The sequence below is a fragment of the Tetranychus urticae genome, chromosome 3 (assembly GCF_039701765.1).
Source record: "Tetranychus urticae isolate SD_2017Ah chromosome 3, NJAU_TeUrti_SD_1.0, whole genome shotgun sequence".
Lineage (NCBI taxonomy): Eukaryota > Metazoa > Arthropoda > Arachnida > Trombidiformes > Tetranychidae > Tetranychus > Tetranychus urticae.
This window is the reverse complement of record NC_142960.1, coordinates 4,582,954-4,588,594: the sequence shown is the minus strand read 5'-3', so window position 1 is coordinate 4,588,594 and position 5,641 is coordinate 4,582,954.

Below are 5,641 nucleotides of genomic sequence, written 5' to 3'. Positions count from 1 at the left end.
TGTAAATGTTATTAGGAGAGAAAAAATTATTACAAAGAAAAGATAATTTTCTCTATTTTTACTCCATCATTTGCATTTAACCCAACACACAGTTTTACCCTCTTTACGTAATAAAACGATCAACCAAAATTATCAACGCAATTGAACTTGAACATTCCCAGTGTAACGTTGGAACGTCACAAACATTTCTGGCTCAAGATTAAATGTCATAATTATTGATTGATTATGATTGCCGCAATTTGAAACGATAAACAAAGGCATTTAGATTGGGCAATTCCATTGACATAAATAGAAACGGAAAAATCGAATTAGCACCAAACTCGAACTTGAATGATGGAAAATTCAGTGCAACATTACTGACAAACTCTAGACTCTATATTGTGATTAAACCAATAAACTCAACTCAACTTTATTGCAAAGAAACTTTGTATTGAGCAAAAACATTGAAACCCCAATATGTGGCTTCAGTTGTCTGGTTGTCTTGAGATTTGGAAATTTTTGGATTTAAACGAGGTTCGACTTTATTGGTCAAGAAATGACTTGATTTGATTTTATTAAACATTTGGTGCGAACATTGAATTTCAATTTCGGTTAAAACTGAAAGATCGAACTGAAAGGTTTCGTCTGTTATTGCGGCGACAAATTGTTAACCTGAAAACAGTTGCTTTTAAATCTGTTGACTAGAGTTGAACATTTTGAATAACAATCCATTGGAATTGCTTTAGCACAGTTTTAAAGTTATTGATATTATATCATTAAACCCTTAGGCCTTACATTTACGTCACAATTATCTATGGACTTTTTTTTCTACTTAAATTACATGCGATTTAGATTGAATGTATTTTTAGATTGTTTATTAATGGTCATTGATGAAACTTGTTTACTGACATTTAAAGGACAACTTTGTTGTCTGTATTTTAGGACCATTTAGGATTGCAATCAGGTACAAAACATAAAAGGTTGAAAAGTATTAAGCCTTTTCAAGGTGGAAAACATTAAACTGTTGTTTATTGGATTTGTTGTTGTTTACTGGTTAAATAATTAACTTGATTGGGTTTCTTCCTCCGTCAATTATGTGAAATATTTAACACAGTTTGGCCGTTTCATTGGAACACAATTGAAACGATGCGACAAAAGCACTTTTCAAAGTGTAAGTTGAGACAAACTATTGAACCAAATGGTGAGTGAAAACTGTAAACTGAGGCTGTCCTTGTAACTATTGGTAATCATCATTTTTAAATTGTTAATGATGTTAATGATGGTCTACGGATGAATTGTGATGAATATTACCTGAGTAAACATGGGTTGATGTGGAGGTGGAAGGAGGAGGCTTGATGAGGGTTAATAGGTTTTTCAATGTGTAAACACGCAAGTTGCCAAAGTTAAATTAACCATTAAAACTTGATCAATTGATAATTATCATTACAATGTTTTAATACAATAGTTTTTGGAAAGTTTTGGGTTAACCTTTTTGGTTACATTGGTTTTCACTTTCTTCAGTTTGGTCAATTGATGAATTGGTTAGTAAATGTCCATCAAAAGATGAATATTGAAAAGTAAATTTACTTGACCTTCCAATATTGACATTAATGACAATCAAATTAGTGATTAAATGGTTTTTATTTGGCTTTAAAATTAGCGGCGATTTGGTAATAAACTGAATTAATTTCATTTTAACTCATAAATTGAATGGTTTGTAAGGTTTGATGAAATGAAAAGTTAAATTTTCAACATTAAACATGATAAACTGAAACTTTGATTCAAGTTTAATGTTGAAGGAATCATTTCATGCATTCGCTTTGAATGGCTCAACAAAAGCTGTTGATAAAAATTCATGAATTTATTAATCCGTTTGAGAGATAATAATGCAAAGTAACGAAATGATACTTAATGAACTTTGAACGGAAAAAACTGTGCATCAATTTAACCTGAAAATTTTTCGTTTGTTTTCAAGTTACTTTGTTGGTTGACCAGATTTAGATGAAAAAATGATCGATACTAAAGTCTGGTTGAATAATTAGCAAAGTTTTTTCTCAATGATGATACAAAACTTTCCAATGATTTAGTTGAATTCATTGATGGTTTTGGGCAACTTGCTTTGCATCAGTAATCATTTAAGCAACACACCAATTCAACAATGAAACTAAATCTTCGCTGAATTTTAAAGTCTATTTAGTCTATTGTTTTCACTCAACGAGAATTGTGTTACTTTCAATAAGTTGTTTCACTGTTTACTTCAAATGCAATTTGTAAATGCTTTTTCTGTACGAAAATTTCTTGTTACAAAATAACCAGATGATGAGATGAGAGTTGCATGATATCGGAAGAACAATATCTTTCCGTTGAATATCAATATTATTCAAAAGCCTAATATCTTGAAGTATGGCTAAAAGTATTGCAGTACTTTTAATAAACAGGACTTTTTATGCCTGTTCTAGTGCATAGTTCAAATCACGAACTTTCGAAACTTCTTTGGTCAAAATTTTGAAAAATTGCATAATTCTGATCAACTGGTTCAACTGGTGCTAAAAATTAGTTTACTTTTAGAAGTGCTTTTTACAAGTGATCGATGGTTAGTTTTACCCTACTGATGACTTTTGAAAGAAACTCTGTCATAACAGGAAGAGCCCTGCTGTATATCTCTGCTCAACTGAGCAATGTCACCCTATCATCCAAGGAGTTATGACTGAACGGCTCTGAGCCAAAATCCCGTCATTAAACCGGTACACAATATTTACCATACTCTTTAATGAAGAGAAAACATTAAGGTTTGGGTTGTTAATAACATCGAACTGATCATTCCGATCATAAGGAATTGATATTGGTTTAGAATAAAATGATCTATAGACAGTCCAAGAACTGAAAACATTACTTGAAACGTTAACCTCTGAGAGAAGCATCTCTTGAGGTGGTGAAATGCCCAGAAACAAATCAAAGATCAACTAAAACCTTAAGTTTCGTCTTTTAAATTTCGGGTTACAATAATAATGCAAAATAACCCGATGATGTTTCTAAACTTTTGAGCAAAAGATGAGATCAACTTGAACATTTCAGTTGGTTAGAAAAGCTTGCCAACCCAATGGTCAATCTAGCGGTGGGACCCAAAAGTGTCGAGAGCAATAAAAGAATCAAAGATAAAATTAACCAAATTTGATGAAATGTGTTGAGAACCAAAGGTCATGATAATAAATATAAATCATTAAAATATGAATTGTAACTTTAACTGTTATCATGGTCTTGAACAAGCATATTAATGTTGCAGCTTGAAACTTGGTGAGTCCAAGACTATTATAACATGATGGTGATGCTGATGATGATGATCATTATCGGTAATTAAAGCCTCAGGAAACAGGTTAGCTAATCACGAATTATAACTTTTGCGCTCAGTGAAAAAGCAAACGAATAAACAAGAATGTTCATTTGTGTTGTGAGAAAGAAAAAGAAAGAAGAATGATAATGAAATGAACAAAATGTGAATAACGATAACAGTGTTCATAAACTAATGAATAAGTGATAAATAATGATGAAAAAAGTTGTCCAAATGTGTTGTATTAATAATGATTCAAATGAACAACAATAAAGATTATTTTAAATTTGAATTCACCATCAATTGACTTTCACTTGATCAGGTCAGTCGCAAGAGTAAAAGTAGAAGAAGAAAGCGAAAGCGAAATTAATATTCACTTTTATTCCAGAATAGGTCAAATGGCGTTGCGTGCCGATAGTAATGAACTTGAAAAGAATCTTATTTTGAGCCATTTTAATGGTTATTCAGTTTCAGAACGGGAATCAAATTGTAAAGTTAAAATGAAAATTGCTTTTGCTCATTAATATTCACTTTCACTTTTACCCTTTCATCCGTGAATTTTGGTCTCTCTTCACTCTCTCATCATGAAATGCCAATTATTGAATGAAATCAATTTCAATCGGATAATAAAGAGTTAAAAAGATGTTTGCAAGAAATGCTTCAAATTACCATTTTGACCTCTAATTTGGTTGCCAAGCCTTGCGGCTCAAGACCCAAGTTCAAGATCAGATTTGACCTTCTCACTTTCACTACATTAACATGATTAACATGATAATTTTCAAACCTTCATGTTCCACTGCCTGAGTTATCAAAATTAACTGCTCCTTCTTTAGCCATCAACATCATCATCATGATGGAAACAGGAGCAACATTTTTCAACTTTAACCGAACCTGACCTGTTAACCTTGGAATCAATGTTTTTACATATTAAGTGTTGGCACAATTTTGCTTTTTTTTCGTGGAATCGCAAAGTTCATTATCAAATCGAGAATTTCACAATTTTCGCTATTCTATCATCAAGTGACACTTTGATGAACCTTTTTAATTGTCTCACCTTTAAGCGCGTTTATTAACACTCATTGTTGACCATTTAACTTTGTCCAGTTTTATCATTCATCTGAAACTATAACTCAGCTAATTGATGATTATTGTTTGCCTTTTTCATCAGTTTAATCAATCAAAGTAAACCTTTCAATATTTTTACGCTTAACTTTTCAAATGGAAACAACACACAAACTGAAAATAACAGTTAATCACTTTACAAGCTGTTAATGTTTCATATTTTTCATCGATATTTCCTTGTGCTTCGAGTTTTCCAGGTAAAGTTGAATGAATCCAATCGAACCTTGGGTCACTGACAAACTTACGTTTGGTAAACAAATACAATTTTTGCTCGTGAAGCAAGTTGAGAGTTAAAGAACTCTGATGTTCATTTTTTTGAGTCTTGAGATGCTTCTGTTCGATCTTTTCGTTGGAAGACTTGAATTTTTTTGTCGAAAATTCTGGCCATGGTTCATCTATTTGAATAGTTTGATACGAAATTTTCGCTTCTCTGATTACAATTGATTCTTTGGCTGCAATTTAAAGGGTTTTTTGAGCCTTCACTTGAAGGTTTCAAGATGTGATCAAACCTTACAATCCTTGAATACAGAGCCTCCGCAAGTCAATTGAATAAAAATGAATGACAATTGATTGAGTAACTGATTTAGTCAAAAATATTAAATGAAGACAATGATTATAATGATTTCTAGATAAACAGTTAAGTTATGATTTCCATTGACGATTGTCATCAAAATTTTGCAGCGAACAGTGAAATTTGTTTGTGACAAATAGTGACACCTTCTTCATCCGAATAGACTTGAAATTCAGCTTTCCTGAGCTTTCATTCATTCTACGAGCTGCACCGACATGTACCAATACACTCAATGAAAAGGCTAACCAGTTCGGTACAGATCAGAGTTTTGGTGAAGTAAAAGAGTGACAATCAAATTTTCTTTATGTTAATACAATCATCCGATTTCCATAATTATTAACCTTAGAAACTAATTTGTCTGATTAACACGAGAATTACCGTTTTCAAGGTTTACTTCAATGGAAACCCCCGATTCAATAGTTATCTGTATTCAACAACTGAATGTATTTCAATTAAAAGGATGAAACTTTCAGGTTCAAGTTTTTCATCATTTTATTGCATCGATTTGGTAAAAGTTCAATAATGAAGGTCCATTCGGTAAACTCATGCCAATTTAATTTTCCTTTTTTCACCTTTTCCAATCAGACAATATTGATCAATTGAAACTGGATCAAGCCTATTGAATGTATTATCGATGGTTT